Source organism: Spermophilus citellus, assembly GCF_964194105.1.
Source record: "Spermophilus citellus genome assembly, chromosome: 9".
NCBI lineage: Eukaryota > Metazoa > Chordata > Mammalia > Rodentia > Sciuridae > Spermophilus > Spermophilus citellus.
The window spans coordinates 46125467-46146077 of record NC_138191.1 but is presented as its reverse complement, the minus strand read 5'-3'; positions in this window follow the sequence as shown (position 1 = coordinate 46146077).

The window sequence follows — 20611 nt, the reverse complement described above, 5'->3', positions numbered from 1 at the left end:
GCCCACAAGTGTTGTTTCAGGGAGTTTGAATGCCAGTTAATAATCAGTTAGTTTCACTTTGATAATAGATTCCAAATGGAACATTTATGATTTTGCCCGACCTTTGTTTTTCTACATATCAACTCCCCAGACATCCTTCCTAAAGGGTGCTGAGTGATTCAAACTAAGCTGAAAGAGGAGTTTTCTCCAATATTCCAAAACTGGTCCTTGGGAGTGAGAAAGTGTGTTTGTTTTTGTTTTTCTTTTATTAAAAGAAAGTTTATAAAAATTTGAGCCTAGAGCTTCCTCCCAGCTACCTCACAGAATTAAAGGTTGGGTTGAAATGTGGTTAGAGAGAGAATAACAATTGATTTTCTGTTTCTAGTCTTCCCTGGGTCTACTACTGATTTCTCTCTCTCTCTCTCTCTCTCTCTCTCTCTCTCTCTCTCTCGGGGGAAGGGGTAGGGTGAGGTTAGGCAAATAAATATTAGCTCATTTCAGTTAAGAAACTGTGAACAGGGTTTCCTTTCTTTGCAAAGAAATATTGATGTAAAGAAATAAAATGTCTTGAACAATAAAGCTTGAGAACAGTATCTCTCTTTTAAAAAAAAACTTTTTATGCACACATATAAATATTGTTATATAATTTTGCAGCAAGCAACTTGCAGATTAATGCCTGTAAATTAGATGCCCATCTTTTACATACAAAAATAAAGTGTGTCCCCCATCCCACAGTTACTTTGGTGATGTCACAGAAGCTAGGTCATTTTACTAAACCAGGTTTAGAAAAACAATGCAGCAGCTTAGTAGTTGTTGCCGTACTAAGAATAATGTGATGGTGGACATGATTTCATAAATAAGTGTTGTATTTTGGCTAGCATTCCTGAGGATGCTATGCTTTTATTTCTTCAGAAATTATTGTGACATTTCTGTTGTTGAAGTATTAAGTGCTCTTTTCCAGGTGTCATTCTAAGGAGAAATTAATTCTTCCTAACAGAAATGGTCTCCTAGTCTTCTTTATGAATTTGGAGCTGACTTACCAGAGATAATGCAGCCCAAGTGGTAAGCTGAGAGAAAAAGAGAGCATCAGTATCTCAAAGTCATAGCTATCATGCTGCAGAGAATATTGAAGAAAGGAAAACTTCTCATATAAATTGATGTATACAGCCTTGGTTTAGACCCATGATACTTCCAGCACATGAAAACACAAAGACTAAGACTCATTATCAAAGTCCCTTAGGAAAGCAGCAGATACCATAGTATAGAGGAAAGGTAGAAGGAAAAAGGGGAAAAAAAGATGCCAGTGTCATTTTGATTAGAGCTATGATTTTATCTTTACTATGGAGATTGTCACATTATTTCTCAGTGGGGGGAAAACAGATATTTCTATTAGAAAACAAACTTCACATATTATCAAATATACGCATGTAAATTAAGTAAGTTCTATGTAAGATTTATTAGAGTCTATTTAATCATGGACAACTACTCTTTACATTTCTTGAACAAGTCCCAAGTTTAAAAATCCCACTGCATGCATTATCATGTCTGAGCCTAGCAGATGTAGTTTATTAACTTGATAGTGCCTTAAATAAACAAAATCAGGTAAATAACTTTCATTTTCTATTTTAGCAGAGATTTTTATGTGTAATTACTGGTGCTCAGTAAGGATGAAGAAATGTAATATTTTGGAAAGTGTTCCACAACAGGGGATTTCCAATTGTTCTTACATCTGTTTTATAATGATATGTATATGCATACTAGCATAATAAAAGTATTGGATGTTAAATGTTGATGCATTTCAAATTATCTACCAAAAAGGTGGTGGGGGGAGAAACTAAGTAGATGGCTAATTTTGGTTCATTTTCAATACAAAGGCAATAAACAAGATATATGAGCAATAATATCACCATCGTTCCTTGTGTGGAAACGTGGGAGATGTTTTAAAAGTTGTTTGGCTTTTGAACAATTTTAATAGGCTTCTGCAAAGCTTTAATTAGCTAGAGATCCAAATAGTAGCTGACAGCTAGCAGAATTTCTTGTCTTGAGTTAAAGTCAAACTAATTAAATTCCAGAAGGAAAACATTTTCCTTCTAGCACCCATAATCAGTCATCTTACTTAGCAGAAGGAAAATAACAACAACAACAACAAAAAGCCAAACAAACAATATGGAGTCATATGGACTGACAGTAATAAAAACAGACAAATTCTTGGTTGTGAAGCAATGATGGGCCAATTTCTAAAACTACTAAGTTATTAGGCAACCTCCAAAAAAAGTATATGTTTTTGCTTTCAAAAAATTCATTTTAGGTAAAGAATAGCTTAAGGAATTAAGTAGTGTTTTTGTTAAAATTCTAGCATAAGATTGACTTTTTAAAGACATTTGCTGCTTATTTATATTTAAATATACATCATACATAATATAATTACTAATGCATTATAAAAATTGCACAAATACCAAATTTTCTGAATTTATTTTAAAATACCAGTTTCAAAGAAAATGGCTCAAATCCATATCAATTATAATATTCATGGACTATAACAAAGATTTATCAAAAGTATATGGCTGTCTAGCAAGATAGTAGAGTAAATCTGTTATAAAGGAATTTTTTATAAAAAATAAATGCTATATTATTTACTTAATATTTGGAGTTACACTAATAAAGAACCACTGTCAAAACTGGAAGACACTATTTCACTGTAAGATATCTTTGGCAATCTTTCCTTCCTATTCTCACAGTTCCTTTTTAGAGAACTGCCTATGTCACTTGGGATTCTGTTCCTCTAAGTACTGCTAATTGGCTGGGCTGGGGGCGGGTGGAGCTGCTGATCTTCACTGCTGGTACCATGGTTGGTCTGGAAGACTGGCTTTTTGTCAAAGAATTTACATCTCAGACACTACTACTGATCCGGAACCTTAAATTGATGTAAGACTTGAACTATAAAAGAATCTTTGAGCAATTGCAAGGAAAATTAAAAAAATAAAGACAGTAACAGCAAATCATCTTTAGAGGAATAAAAGAATTATATAGGTGTATGAATCAAGTATAAATTAGAAAGAATGGTGACGAGAGGACAAAGGACAGATAAAGAAAAGAATATAATGATTTTGATTTTTTTTTTTTTTTTTTGCTATTGGTTAGAACTATTACTGTCTTACCTTATTTCTTCTTCTCTTGTTTCTTGACACATATTTTGGTGTTCTGTTTAGTATCTGTCTCTACCAATCTATCTGTCTAGTTTGTTCTCTGTTCAGAAAACAGATTTAAGGACACATAGACAATGTTTTTGTTATCATTGTTTCCATTCTGTTCAGAGTAATGGCTTTTTAAATATTTTTGTCCCTCTGGTCAATGACTTTCACTATTTAGAAATAAGAAGCACTGAATACTACCATATATCAAGAGCTGTTATAAAAACTGAAAATATAGGAATGAAATAAGACATTCTTTGCCTTATTTAGTTTGCTTGTCTTCACATTGGAGTCTGCGACATGGATCAGGTTGGGGCAGTTTACACACTACATTTGGATGTGAAGAGAATGAGACAGATAATAAAAGGAAAATTTTTACAGTTGTCGTATTGAAATAATTGCTTTAAATAATTAGGGTTATAGTTTTCTGGGATGTTAGAAAAGCCTATAGAATCTTTTCTACTATTATATTCTCAATGACAAGAGGCTGGACCATTTATCTGCTAGTTCCTATTGCTCACCAGTTGAGGTCTAGCCCCAGGGGCAATATCTTCCCTCATAAATTCTGGGTTTCTCTTGGGTCATAGATGAATGGTATGCTTTGTGTTTAAAAAAGGAAACAAAATGGAAAAAGAAGGGAAAAATAGACAATTTCTGAAAAAACATGAAGTTACAGCTCAGTTGTAACGACATCTAAAATCATGGTGAGCTGAAAGGATATTAAAGGGACATCAAAATACCTGCCATAATCTCTGCATTCATCAGTATGTCTTCTCTACATGATGCAGGAAATCTTAAAGTCTAACTGAAGTAGTGTGATTAATAGAACAAATCATAGTCTCATTGGGTAACTTGTATCAAAGTACAAAATTAATACTCATCATTTTTCTTGGATTTTTAAAAGTTTTTCCAGCACTTTAAGTAGCCAACTCCATAGGATCTAAGTCCTTAGTTTCTAGGTACATGCCAGATGATCACTAGGCAAAGAAGCATGATGACAGTTCTATGGAGTCACTGAGTTCCATATCTATTCATGCTAGTCCCTACTTAAAAAGCAGTAGCCCTAGCTTTCTAGCTTCAACTAACCTTGTCAGTAGAATAATTCCTTTCCTTATCTTTTTGTTTATCCATGCCAGGTACAAATTATAATTTTAAGTTCACTGAAACTTCCTCAATGAAGAATGAATTTTATAGAACCTTTAATCTAGTAAGACCTATGGTTTGGAAGATGAGATTCACAAATTAATACATAGGTCACTGGGAGTGATTATGAGAGAGGCTGATCCTAGTTTATCTCATTTTCCTCCCTTCTGTGTATTATAGGTATTAGAAACACAACATTGTATATGTGTTGTTTGTTCTACACAAAAACTGCCCTTGTCTCACAGGATGTAACATTTTATTTAGAACTTTACCTGAGACTTTAGGAGACCATTTCAATTTCTATGAGAATGCTTCTGAATGAGGATGTAACGAATCAAGAAACACTGTAGTCAGGCTCAGTTTTGCCCCTATTTTATCATAAAATGTGTCATGTGTTAGAATCCCATGAATGTGAATCCCACATGAAATTCCAAGTGAAATTCGATGAATGTAAATCAGCCCTTCACTGAGCTCTAAATTACGATTTTGCCAGAGAAATTTTAGTCACAGATCCCTATCCAAAACAAGTATAAATTTCAACAAGGATGGTTTACTGAATCTCCTGGCATTGAAGGAGACAAGGTAATTAACTTACCTCTAAATCACATTCTGGTCTTTTCACAAGATGTTACCATAAGGGGGAAAGGGCATCATTGACTATTACTGACAGAGGAAGAATTCAGTGATGACAGTAGTTAAATTAGTCTTGATTACAGCAAAGCCATTCTGGTGAACCATCACATTTGCTATCATGCTACCACGTTTGTGGCCCATTGCAAAAGCATTCCTACTCCCAAGTACAGACGTTAACTGAGGGCTTCAAAAAAATTCATCATGTCCACCCATTTGTTCAGTCATTTGTCTACAAAGGAAGCTCTCTGATAAGGTTTGATAGTGAAAGCAAAATATCTAGTAATATTTTTATTGATTTTCATAGGTTCATTCCCTTGTATTTTTCTCAATATCCCTTATATAGAATTTATTAGTTATTTGCCTTTCAGGTGCCTAATCCATCAGGTAAGCCATTATTAGTACCATTGATGTGTGTGTGTATATATATATATATATATATATATATATATTACACACACATGTGTGTGCATATATATTTGTATACATATCAGACTACTTATTTCTCTATACAATGTAGAAGTACCACATGTACAACTTACATCTCTATCCAGTTTAATGTATTCCATTTGTTACTGTCCTTTAAGGATAGCAACCAGATCAATTCTTGTATGGAAATATTTCATTTTCAGTGCACATCTACATTTCAGAAAACATATCTCTAATCCAGTCCTGTGTTTTTTTCCTCTCCTGAAAGCTGGTCATATGACCAGCAGGACCAAAAAAAAAAAAAAAAAGAAGAAGAAAAAAAAAATGAGGGACAAGCACTTAAAAATGAGAGATGCCTATCTTGCTTTGTGATTTCCTTGTGCTATATGAAACTGATTGGGGTCAACATCAAATAAACTCTAACCACTGAATAGTGGAAGTTTTCTGCATCAAAGCCTTATAATTCACTGGTTTAGATAATATTCAATTTATGAAGTGGAATAATTTTCAGAGTCACTTGATGTTCTTTAGTCAGGTGCTCAGTTTGAAATGGGTTCACAGAACACCAGAAACTTATTTAAATACATGGCAGGATTTTGGGTACAGAAAGTGTGTTCTGTTTCTAATATTCTGGTAGTCAGATTGTAACTTTGTCAACAGAGTTCGCCTGGAATTTCTCAAAGAACTTTTAGCTATTGTAGATTTCTCTAACAAGATGAGATCATCTCCCTAACTCAGGAAATCAACAGGGCTCTGCTTCAGTTGCCTTCTCTCTGTGTCATGGTCTGCAAACTCTCTGGGTGCAGTAACTTTGGGCAATTGTAGGGCTTAACATATTTGTTTCCCATCTCTCGGGGATGAGTATCATTCATTGTTTGATGTTTCATTGTCTCTAAAATCATCATTTTGTGTAACTTGTTTTGCTTTTGTTGTGGTTTTGCTGTTGTTGTTACTGGTTCAGACATGAAGATAAAGACATCAGCATCTAGATACCCTACTGCTGCCAACAGAGAAATTCTTCCTTTTCGACTTCAAAGATTTTCTCTTTGTTCTTGGGTCTCAGCTATATGAATATGAGGTGTCAATAAATGGTGGTTTTTTTTGTATTATTTTTCTGCTTTTGTTCCAAGTTGCTAATCAAATATATTATTATTGGATATGTTTTCCGGCTTTGTGTTTCAGGAATTTTATTTTCAAATACTGCATTTCCCAATTAATTAAAATCATTTTCTCTCTCCCCCACCACCCTGTACCCAATGCCCCTTTCTAGGATTTCACTTACAGCTATTAGAAAATGTTTATTGGATCTCATGTATCTGTCATTTATGCCATCCATTTTCTATATGTACTACTTTTTAAAAATTCTCCATATTTAATTGTAAATATTTGAGTCTGACTCCAAAAACAATGTTTTAATTCTTTTCCGATCTATGCACATTACTATTATGCCCAACAAAATTATATTCAATTAAATTGAATATATACTTGATACATAATTTTGATTCAATTAATTATTCCTTTGTAACTATGTACACTGATCCCAGGAAGCAGTGGATTCCAAAATTCTGCTGGTGAGAAATGAGAAAGCATTTACATCTCCACCTTATGCTATGTCTGATTTATTCTGGCAGCCTTAAGAGAGTCATTCTTCCTAACAGCTTAGTTTAAATTATATGTTGGATGTAAGGATATGTTAATGGCCTGTCTGATATATTCAGCTGACTCAGTTTTATAATAGATTTAAAGTCCTATGCTATAATTTCTGCCTTATCATCTCTGGTAACTCTGCCCTATAATTCTTCCAATCTCAATGAAAAAAATTCCTTTCCTCAAATTAACTCCTTCCCAAATTGATAGTCTTGGTGCCCATCACTATTACCAATCAGCTTATTATTTTTTACCTTCTCCTTATGCTTGCAATACTTTGTGTAAAGTATTTCTCATATGTACTTCCATTAAACAATGAAGAGGCCAAAATAGCATATCCAACTTAATTTATTTCCCACAGTATTGATAAGAGTTCTCTGCTCCAATCAATTCATTTTGGATGAATCAATCATCAAATCATCATGCTTAGATATTAAGAATGCTTGTATCAAGCTTTGTGTAAAAATACTGTTATTTCATTCTTAAACTAAAACCTGTTATTCTTTTTGGATAATTCTGGTTTATCATATGCATTTTGGGCTTGCTCCTTTTCCTAACCTGGTATACTTTATCCACTGCCCCAGTGCCTTTAATTTATTTTGTTCTTTTGTTTCCAGTGACAGCTTAATTAATGAGTCCTACTTATTTAAAAGAATTCACTAGAACATGAATGATGAGATTCATTTAAGGTACCTAGCATTTCTAGTACCAGTTATATCAAGTAATAATAGTTCCCCACTCTTTTCCTTTAGGTTATGTTACTGCTCAAACTTTCTAATCTAGACTAAAAAATATTACATACTTCTTTTCTCTATTCAAGTTCTATACCTACTTCAATATAATGACCAATTTTTTATATATGAAAAATTCTCTCCTTCATTAGTTTTTCCTTTTACCATAAGGAAACTAATAAATTTTTTTTCTAATATATGATCTTCAAAGCTAATTGCTCAATTTACTAACTTCCAATTACTATTCTTGTTAGCTGTGTCTGCCTCCTACTTCATCAGGAACATTGCTATGGTCTCTATTTTGTTCATAGCTGAACAGCACTCTAGATTAGTGTAATGATTTCCAGAGTGAGGTGGAAGCAAAGTATTTTATTGGCATACAAAAAGAAATTGTTATAATTTCTTAACATTTATTTTCATCTAATGTTTAAACAGATGGATATCTACTATTTCTGATGGTTTAAATTTACCCTCAAATTCAATGGGCTACCAGTGCCCAGCCATTTGGCCAAACATTACTCTAAGTGTCTATGAGGTATTTTTTGGATAATGTTAATATTTGAATAGTAGAGTGAGTAAAGCAGATTTACTTTCCAAATTTGAGTGGTCCTCTTTAAATCAATGCAAATACTACTAGAGAATGAGAATGCTGAGTATGAGGAAACTCCATCTCCTTGATTGATGAAGCAGGATGTTGGTCCTTCCTGACCTTCAGATTCTGACTGAGATGCCTACTTTTTCTGGATCTCTACATTGCTGGTTTGGAACGAAAACCTTTTTTTTTTTTTTTTTTTTTCTGACCCACACTGAGACTACTCACCAGCTCTCCTGTGTCTCCACACTCCAACTCAGCCTGTGAGTTTTGTGATGTCTTGACTTCCATAATAACCAAGCCAATTCTTACACTTAGTCTCTTGTTAGATAAAAATATATGTTCTATAGAACACATGCACATATGTCTTGTTGGTTCTGTTTTTCTGCAAAAACCTGTATATATACTCTTATTTTAAAAGTGATCAATACAAATAATAGTGTGAAACTTACTGATAGTTCTTGAGCTGTGCTCCTTTTCTTATTATCTTTCCCCATTCCTTTGTATGAAGTTTTTATCTTCTTCTCTCCCTCTTTCTCTATGACTATGAATCTGATGGTCTTTATGAGGTTTTCACTTTCACACTGTACACTAAAAGGAGTGTCTTACAGGTATCTATCTAGGCTTGTTGGTCTTTTCTTTCCCAAGCCATTTCAGTAGTTCACTTTTCTGTTTTTGTGGTTCAGGAAAAAGACAGCATGTATCTTTGTTTACACTGTATTGAACTTAGTCTGTTTACATGTATGTCTTTCTCACAATGATAAAACTTTCAGGAGAAGGACTTCATTTTGTTCATCTTTACATCCTGGTTACTTGTATGTTGTTAGGCACACAGAAAAGGACAATAAACTTATTTCATCAAAGTAACTTGGACTATTGGCAGTGATAGTCTAGTAAGAAAAAGAGTTAAGACTGTCTATAGGAAAATAATGAATTTTTTTAGCAAACTTTAAAAACCTAAAAATATTTAGGGAAATAGATGAGTAACAAAATTGGAAAAATCTATCCTGCACAGGCACAGAATAGTAATAGATCAACTGTAACTAGCCATATAGTTTTGATTCAAGATGGTAAAATTTACTAAAATATTTTTTTCATTAGTCACTTTATCTCTTTACCTTTTCATTCCTTTTAATCACTCTAGTAAATTAGGGATAAAAAACTAAAAATGGGTAGGACTGTGATTTTGATTGTATGGACATTTAACACAATACAATCATAGATTTTTCTATGCTTTCAGTGTTGGGGAAATAAAATATTGACTGGCGCTAAAGCATACTAGCTCAAGTTGGCAGTAGAAAACGCTTTAGTGAATTTACAACAGTGAATATACCTAAATAAGACTTTTTTTTTAGGTGAGAAGATGGGAAAATTGTGCCACATTCTCATTGTATGTCATAAGATATTTAATATTAATTATTCTTTTGATAAGAATATTAAGATGGTTCCTTTAGGCTAGGTTGAATGAATAGCAAGTTTTCCATAAGCTCTAAGCACCTTTCTGAAATTATAGTATTTGCAGATAGAAATAAATTTAAAAGACAGGGCCTCCTGGCCTTCATTACAAAAGAACCAAGTAAATTAACTGGGAACACAGCAGGGTTTTATTATCAAGGAAGAAATTAGTTCAACGTCTTTTTAAACACAATTTTGGAACTGTGAGTTCACTGGAAGGCAAAGGAAGAAATATATTTGACTGTCAAGGAGAAGTATTCATTAGCTCCTGTCTTTAATTTCCTCTCCTTTCCCGTCTTTCCTCTCTTCTTAATAGCCCTGCCTCCTTGTATTTTCTACTTAATGTGGAGGACAAGGATTCTAGTAGTCTTTCAAAATCATTTACAAAAATTATATTTCATTATATTTTATTCAAAGGATAAATACTAATGCTTCCTGATTTAAATGTGTTACCCAATAAATCTGCTCTGATTTAAAAATGCCATAAGTCAAAATGAATTCAATATGTCTAACCAACGGGACATCACAGGTTAGCATCCATTTCTCACACTCGTTATCACATGGGACCTGCCTCTTGCTGTTGCTATTCTCCACCATTATGGCAGACTATCATGTCATATATTGCCTTCCTAGGTAAAGATCAAATTTAAACTTTGAAGTATGATTTCTCCTGAGTGCAGATTTCTTTCACACCATCATAAAGCCAAAATGTTCTAAGTTGAATCATTTTTGTAAATCAGGTACTGTAGGTGACCAGTTCATGAACTGGCTAATTATTAGTTAATTAATAGTCCTTCACTATTCTTTTGCAAAGATTTTATTTTTTTCTTTCTTCTCTCTTTCTCTCCTTTTTTGTTTCCATTTCTGCTATTGCTAGAAACTTTACACAGCTAAGTAAGGCAAAATGTATTTTGCCAAAGTGCTCAAGTTGCCTAATGTAGAAGCATCTAGCTGTAAGAGTGACTTTAAGTATCATTTGTAGAGTTTTAAAATATAGCCACCCAAACCCACCCATACATATTGAACTGAAATCTCTGGAAGTGTGGCTCAATGTTTATATTTTCTGAAAAGTTTCACAATTAATTCCAATATTTACCAATGGATGACAAAGATAACAAGTAGAACAAGAAACTACTAGATGGAATATAAATGTATAATAGTAGTACGAAAGGGTAGTTATTATTATAAGTTTTGGATGAAAAAATCTGTGGCTTTACCAAATACTTGTTTGGATGCTTAAGAAATCACAGTACTGAAAACTGGTATTATTGATGTATAGATACTCATGTAGCTTTTTTCTATTGCAGATGAGGTGAATTTCATCTCTTGCTAAATGTGTGTGTGTGTGTGTGTGTGTGTGTGAGAGAGAGAGAGAGAGAGAGAGAGAGAGAGAGAGATCGTCATATGAAAAGTAACTTATGGTAGAAAATAGTGAAATTCAGCAAATTGTATAAATAAAACTCTTCTCCTTTCTCTCTCTAACTGCCTAATAGTGTTTTAGTATTAGAAAATAAGTTGTGAACAAAACCAGAATAGACTAACACCTTAATTTCCATGAGCTAATATTTAATATTTTAGTGAAAGGAAATTAAAAAAATATGAATTACTGAATAAAAAAACTTTCAATCCAATAAATAATAACATGAAGATGAAGTATATCATCATAGAAAATTACTTAAGGGGGTTTCTTTAGCTAAGATGGTTGGAGATTAGATTGCATGATTGAATATGTGTGTAACTCTTTTAATTATTGAATCCATACCTACATATTTAATGAGTGAAAATACAAACCATACAACTTGAATAATTTTCCTAACATAGTTATTTGCCAATGTGATCCCAGAAGTTATCTATTTTACTTCTGGGCACTTTAAACTTGTCCTTGGTCACTCAAGTATGTGAATGATTCAAAGTAAATAGTCATCCTAATGTATAAAGCAACTCAAGTGTATGCAGTTCCTAATGATAAAAATGATTAAAAACATGAAAAAATGTCCCTTACTAAACTGCATCCTCTAACAATAATAGAATAGCCAGGAACAGAATAGTTAGAGGACATGAACTCTGAAAAAAATTATGTGACTTATTTTTTAATACATATAAAGTGATCCAATTAAAAATACATCAAACTTCTTTTTTGTGCACAGGTGAAAAATAGAAGTTTAAATTATGTAAATTAAAATCACTGCTTTTCTACCTGAGTAGATTATTCTCCTAGCTAACATTATATTTTATATTATATTTCATGGCTTTTTTGTTGTTATTCCTCTGTCATGTTGGCAGAGATTCACATTTCTGTTAGGCCAAACATATAAATTACAGTGTAATGTTCTTTACAAAGAGTTGTCTCAGGGTTGTCTTTTTTTTGTGCCCAAAGGAATATGATAATCATAGGGCCAAATAAGCTAAATAATCATGAATCTGACCCAAAACATTTTTAGAAGTGATTTTAATATATTTTAGTGAGATATACATTATTGATGACACAAAATGTTTACTAAAACATACATAGTGATTCTAAACATTTCAAATAAGTATCATCTATGTATTTTGTATTATACATATCATTGCAACTGGAAAAAAAAAAGAACCTCCTCAAGGTCACAATTTGCCTATAATAAGCAATTGTTAACAAGTTTGTTGAGGTGTTTACCATTGTTCTAATTTCCAAGGAAGGAAAAACTTCATTAAACTAAAACCAATTAATTTTAAAATGCTTCAAATTGCAACTAATGAGCCCATAGGATTCATTACCACTGAAGGTCACAGAACTAACCAGAAGCCTGAATTTATCTTTATCTCTGGTTATATGACCAACTGAGCTGGGATTTGGGAGGTCTATCCCGCAGCAATCAATCCGACTGCCACCCAGCAATCAGGCTGGAGCAAGGCACTCTTTAAAGAGGAAGAGTGGATTCTGTGGACCATGTGCATCATAGAAAGTTCCACTGTTTTTTCTAATGGCAGCTCTAATTTTGATAAAAACCCAAAAGCTTACTTAAATATTGAAGTGACTTGTGTTTCTTAGTAATAAAAAATGAACAAGTTTTAGCTAACACATTTATATCATGTTAAAATCCCTGAGGGATAAAATATATCATTTTATTAGTAAAGAAAATATCAAAGGAGAATATAGCCACATATTAGACATAGTGTACTACATTGAAGTAGGTAAAAAAGCACCATGTGAGCCACCTTTTTGCCACAGTGGCTGGAATTGCACCAAGAAGTGTTTACTGAGCACCTTTTAGTATTTAGTTGTTTTCTCATTGATGCCTTTACTTGTTCCATCATTCATTTTTTTTAAAGACTTTGTTAAATATCTTCAGAAAAATAAGTATTATTGTGTGCACAGTAAAATGCCAACAACATGGGTTCTCCTCTAAAGAAATTTACACCTTCGTGAACAGAGTAAGGAGAATTTTCCAACTATAATAAAATATTATGACAACTGCCATAATAGAAGTTTTCTAAAGCATTCTGGAAACACCAGTGGATATCTGGTCAGTGTAATCAATTCTTATGCAAATATAGTATTTAAAAACTATCTTCCTCTTCTAACACTATTGATTAAAGTGTTTGGTGGCTCCAATCTCCTAGGATTTACCTGGACTTGGAAGTCTATAAATTTTGTGCACATGCTCACTATTTTTTTGTTAGCATTTTTTAACATCTTATTTGGAAATACAAAAAACAAGATGGGTAAGACCAATTTGGAGCCTATTGAATAATCTTAACAATTTTTTATGTGTATCAGAATTAAATCAGTGTTACTGACAGAAAGGAGGCTATACGTACAATGTACAATGAAGAAGAAACAGATGTTTTGGTTCATTGGATGTTGGAGTTGAACAATAAGAAGTTTTTTTGGATTGAATATAAACTATTTGTGGCATGTTGATTTTTATAAGACTTTATAATTCTAACAGCAATCCAGATAGTCCAATGGGTACATGAGAATGAACTCCTGTAAAAATATTCATCAACATTTTTCATCTTTAATCAGAGACAATGAATTTCATTTCATAAATTTCAAGTAAATTCATAATTATTTTTTCAAAACTCAGTGTACAATGAAAATAAGTAAGCCTTCAGAATTTTTTTTTCTTTCAGTTTGTAGCATCCTTCTGAATTTCTGAAAGCTTAAATTTGGACTAGGATTTATCAGTACTCTGCTAAAAATGGTTTGAAAAATAATTATTGGATGCACAAAAAAACAGGAAGAAAACCAAAAATCAAAGAAGAGCTTCAGCAGCAGAGTCCTTTGAAAATGATTTTTAAAAATGTAGTCAATGATTTCTAATGCTTTATATTGGTCACATCAGAATAAGACTGAACAACTTAATGAATATATTCTTTCAACAAGGAGACCATATAGCTTTATTTGAAGTAGAAGCAAGATTTAAAATGCCTATGGTACACAAAAGTGATGAGGTGAACACAGATTGTAATTTACATGATAGAGAAACCATTGGAAAAGGAATGGAGGTGGAGGAGTGGCTAGAGAGTTCATGTTTAACTAACATGTTATTTTTCATTTTGATATTGATATTTGTTATTTACAGTTTTATTTTTATTTTATTTATTTATATTAATTTAGAGTTTTAAGATGATTTCAACATGTTTCCCAGATGGTAGCAAAGAATTTGAAGAAAAGGGACAGTGGATTTGCAAATACAGAAGAAGAATACAGAGAAACAATTGAGCAAAGTCCTGGATTTAATTAAAGTGCAGAAATCAGGTCTGAAATGAAGAACTTAAAAGTAGATTAAAGGAAAAACATGTGATAGATAAACAGGAAGGAATCTTAAATACTGTCTGTTAAAGAAACATCTTTATAAAATCATTTTTTACTTCTTTTGAATGGGACATTCCATGCTATTGAGAATCATCCAAGCTCAGAGTTTAGCTACTACTTACTGAGGAACCTAGAGCAAAGGACATTCTTGAATATTAGTTCTCTCATTTAAAAGTTGAAATAACAATTTCTATCTTTAAGAGTTCCTGTGATAATGAGATGAGACAGCATTTGCAAAATTATCTAATAGAAAATGTAGTAAAATTAAAGGTGTTGGGCTGGGCTGGAAATGTGGCTCAAGCAGTAACGCGCTCGCCTGGCATGAGCCTGGGGAGGAGGGTGGTGCTGCGTTCTATCCTCAGCACTACATAAAATAAAAAATAAAGATGTTGTGTCCACTGAAAACTTAAAAATAAATATTAAAAAATTCTCTCTCTCTCTCTCTCTCTCTCTCTCTGTGTGTGTGTGTGTGTGTGTGTGTGTGTTCTCTCTTTAAAAAAATTAAAGGTGGTGAACAAAGGTTTGTTCTAGTATGGCACACTAGTGAACAGCATGCTGGGTTTATTTTTCAGTTGACCAACCTTAGATTGGTAAATGAAGTTCTTGCTATGACTCTGGTTATAAAGCACTCTATTACCCAGATTAAAATGTATTTAATTTTGAAAACAAAATCCTTTGCTTTTAGCAATTCTCCTAGATAATGGAACAAACATTTACATAAAATAATAAATGTGTTTTTAATTACTTATTTATTTTTCTATATTCCATGCCTATGATGGATGGTGCAATACAAGAATGGTTTCTAAATTATACCCAAATTAATATTAACAGAAATTTTTGCTGCATTAATCTTTTTCAAACATAGCTGGTTGCAATTATCTAATCTCTTCCTTTCCCTTATATTATAGCCCCATTTTAAAGCAAGACTGATTCGAAGGAGGAGAACCACAGCTGTGCCTTCCTGACTGGATTTTTAAATAATGTCAACAATGAATAAAACTTGAATTTTCTGAATATTTCTTGTTTAAACTGCATATATCCATCATTCCTGTGTGAATTTCAGGAATACTCTTTTTGCTTGGTAGTTTAACCCACAACTTCTGGAAACAAATTATGCACAAAGTATGAATTACCCTCTCACAGCAGCCACTTCAAAATGAGAATAACGTATTCAATAAAGAAAAACATACTTTAAAATAATGGAATATTTAAAAAATAATAGAAGATCAAAGGCGTAGACAAAGGGGAATGAAAGAAGGGGAGGAAGAATGGGAAATGGAAATTCTGTGGAATGACTCTGACCTAACTTTCCTATGCACATATATAAATATACCACAGTGAATCTCACCATCATGTGCATCCACAAGGCACTAACTAAAACAACAGCAATAATAAACTATAAGTAAATAGGAGAAAGATCAGTAGGAGTATGGAAACAGGGATGGGAAGAGAATTGGGGATATACTGGGAACAAATTAGAACCAATTATTTTCCATGCTTTTATAATTATGTCATAGTATATTGTATTCTCATGTATAACTAAAAAGAACCAATAAAAATATAATCATACTTTCAAGACATATGTTCATCTTCTTAAAATTACATATACATTTCCAAACTTATCTTCTATAATTATTAATCACTCTATTTCTCCAGTCCCCCGATTAAAAAAAAATTATCAAAAGAACAGTTCAAAATACCCTCCTGCTTTGTTTTGTTATACATACTAGTCAAGGTATCTCTAGTTACCTAATCATTGTAGCTTAGGTTAATTTTGAAATGTATCCTTTTTCCACACCCCCATCTATGCCAATATCCATGTCTTCTAAATCACATGCTAAGTTCTACTGATTTCACTTTTACACATATATTAAGGATAGTCTGTCTTCTCATAGCAAGGTATTATAAGCATGATATTATAATATTCTGAATATTTTTTTTGGGGAGGACTAGGGATTGAACTTAGAGCCACTCAAACACTGCGTCAAATCCCAGCCCTCTATTTGTATTTTGTTTAGAGACAGCATCTCACTTTTGCTGAGGAAGACTTTGAACTGGAGATCCTCCTGCCTCAGCTTCCCCAGCCACTGTGATTACAGGCATGCACCACTGCAGCCAGCTAAGTATTTCTTACCTGAAAACCCACATAATTTCTCTAACTAGATTAATTTCTTGCAAACTTGTCCCCTTTCAACACATTTTCTATACCATCTGTATATTATTACCTTCCTTACCTTCATCTTCAGTTTTTTCTAGTCACTTTTTTTTTTTTACTTCAGTGGCTGCTGCCCCTCATCTACACACATTATAATTCAGCAATACAGATCTACATATTATTGTCCAAATTTATTCTGCAGTCTCCTCCTACCATTCCCTTGACACATACTTCATTATCATATGAGTTGTCCTCCACTATATTGCTGCTTGTTCCTTCAATACATCACAGGAAATTGACAGTTGTTTGAAAACAATAATATTATCTATTGTCTTATTTTCCCTTATATTATTGCTTGACACATAGATAATACTTGTGTTTTTTTCAAATTTTCTTTTAATGTATGAAGTAATGGAGATATGGAAAAAATAAATTCATGAGTAAAGAAGAAATATTAGCACTCATTGTTGTAATGAGGTTTTATATTGCTCTTTCACATTAAATAATGATCATGGCTGCTCTGTCCTATTTTTGCTTGGCTAAAACTTATTCCTAGAAAATTCTCTTAAATTCTCTAATGTTATAACTATTTTTTTACATATTCTAAAGTTGAAGCAGAAATATATGTCTAAATTGTCTTCTTCTTTATTATAAGCAGTACCTCTGCAAAACAATACAGGCAACAGTTCTAAAGTGTACAAGAAAAAATACAAAATGAAATTAACAGACAAAAAATTCAACTTGTGTAATAGCTATGAACCAAGAAAAATGATTTTTATAATCTTAAACCTCTACTTAATTATATATTATAATCCCCTGTTTATTTTGAGATCACAGTAATATTTACAACAAAATTTGTTCTTTTGAACACAACTCTATATGAGCTCAAGTCTAGCCTATTTTGGAGCCATTCTAATATGGAATAAGGTGGGGGGGCAGAGTCTTATCCCAGGTAAGGCAGGGATATAAGCAAATAACACAATAAACATTACATCTAAAATATGTATCAAACAAAAGCTAAGAGAACTTTTAATTTTCCTTTTGTGGAAAAAAGTGGCAAAATATTTCTATGTTTTACAATGTCATCTTTAAGCAGATCAGGCTCTCCTTATTACCTTCCAAAATTACATTTAAATTCTAATACCAGTGTGAAAAATAGCACAAAATTGTATGTATAACTTATTGATAACAGGTTACTTCATCTAGCTATAAAACATCAAATGTCATGAATAAATACCAATAAAATTTGTTATATCTATACAAATATGAGACTATTGCTATAGATAATTTTAGTTTGGAAAACACCAACTTGGCAAAGTGCTCTCCTAAATCTTATATTTAACTGAGTTTAACTTTTAAAGTACAATTTAGAATCCATAGTTTACAGTAACAATAATCACAGATCTCTCATACATTTAGAAAACTGTTTTAATAATCAGAAACTGACTTAGTCAAAGCAAACAGACATAAAAGGTCTTCAAATGCCTTCTATGTCAGATACAATATATAAAAGAGAGCACTTATTGGTTACCTTGCCAGTTAATTTAGATAAATTTTCATTTTATAAACTTTTACACAACACTTAGACAAGATTTAGACAGATATAGTTCTCAGATACATACATATACCTAATCACGTATATTTGTGGTGTAAACTATATTGTTATAGCCTACATAACAATTGTTTGTTTAACCAGTTACAAAGTAATCATTTAAGACTTTAAAACAGGCACAAACCCTAATTCTTTTAAGACTTAGTTTCCCCAAGTAATAGAACCTAATAAATATAAGAAACTTAATTTGATAGATAAGAACAGATCAAAGTTTCAGACTTTGCTTCATATTAGTACCTTAAATTTCAAATAACTTTAGCTGTGCTAATTATAGCCAATATAATCATAGACTTTGAGGTGTACCTTCTGCGAACTTTCTGCAACTTACTTAAATATTCCCAGCTTCTTCACATCCTTAGTTTTGTCCTCTTTCATCTTGGGCTTTAGCACAAGAATATTACTTTACCAAACAAAATACTTTCTCTTCCAGAAACATTTCTTTTACTTTCTAGTTTTCCATACTAAAATATTTCCATACTTATAACTTTCTTTTTTCTAGTTTCAGACCCTTTCTTAAATTCATATTCTGAAAAAATCCTTGTTCATGTTACCTGTACATTCGATTTATACAACAAATTTCATCCCAGGAGAGGAATTAGTTTGGAATATAAAAAAAAAATTATCTTAATCTTTTCTCTCCCAGATGGCATTGAAGGGGTTGGAGCACAGGATATTTTTGAGCCTGACCTGTCTGCCTTATCATTATCATGATGCCATCAATTTTAAGTGAGTCTTCCACTGTCATAGAACCCAGAGACTCCTTGTGGACATTTTTTCTTATACTAGGCATTTTGGTATTCAATGGAGGAGGCCCTTTCCATCTTATTTTTTTAAAGCTTCCTTGAGGATCCTTTTGCAGGGGTTGCCTAAAGTACGTGGGTTGGCCTTAGTTTCTGTCTTTTTATTTTCTGGGTGCAGTTGTTTATTCTACCAGTGTCCCCATGAGTTTAGTTTGACAGGATACTATTACAGCAATAACTGCTTTGCCTAGTGATGTATATCAAATGGCCAAATGGGGTGTCAAATTAGATTTTTTTTTTTTTTGTGGTGCTTGGGATTGAACCTGGGGCCTTGTGTACGTGAGGCAAGTACTCTACCAGCTGAGCTGTATCCCCATCCCTCCGGTCAGATTTTAAAAGAGGAGACGATTCCTGTCCTGAGGAATAACACTGCTTAAACCTACTGCCACATTCTTTTTGGCCAACAACCGCCAATCCCCAGGAGCAAAAGGAGTTTGAAGGCAGTTCAGAGGCCAGATTCTCTTTGACCATTTTTTTTTTTTTTAATTTACAGCCCAGGCAGCTTTTTGGGAAAATTTTCTTCCAGTTTAGGGCTAGTGTCCTTGAACACAGTGAAACAACCTGCAACTATCTGAGGCCAGGCTGAAGAACAGTGGTGAGAGTGTCAGCTTCGGGTTTAAAAGATTTATTTATTTTTTACCCCTTTCTGGGGTTCACACTAGAGGAAGTGCCTTTTGACACATTCAACTTAGTTCCTGACTATTCAGCCTCCTTATTAACTGTGTAAATGTCTGTACATACAGAATCTCTTTTATATACTTTACCCTTGACTGGCCAACTTCAATGTCAAGATTCGATAATAATCCAGAAAAAAAAAAAAAAAAACATTCAAAGTCCAGGTTGTGTGATAGTAACCATCTTTCTCTTAGATATGCTTATCATTATAGGTGTCCCATTCAGCCAAGATCTCTCTGCTCAAGAAACTACAGGTAAGGTCAAGGCAGCATGGGCCATGTCTATTTATTGTGAGAAAACCTTTTTCAAGATAAACAAGAAGAAGGAGGCTGTAGGAAATTGGCCAGATTGGAGACTTTGCACTTTGGAAGTAATTCCTCCTTCTCCAGGCAGCTGGTGCCTCAAGGCTATTTGGGTGCACTGGCATCTCTTTCTACCTCCAGGGAGCTGTGGTTTGAACCAAGGCTGTCTGAACCAATAAATTCTCTTTGTGAAAATTATTTTGCTAAAGCAACAGAGCAGTCTCAGTTTGGCAAGACGACCTGAGAGTTCTCTGAGAGGCACACTTCCCCTTGGAGATGGCTCAGACAAACCCACAGTTCATTCTCAGCTCGTGACAACTAATGGCTCTCAAAGACTTAAGGGTCCTACCATCTCTCAACAATACTATACTTGGAATCAAATTTCAACATGAGTTTTAAAGGGGTTAAAATATATTGAATCTTTAGCCAGAGGCCAACATAGAATCCATGATATGGTGCCATATCCTGGGAT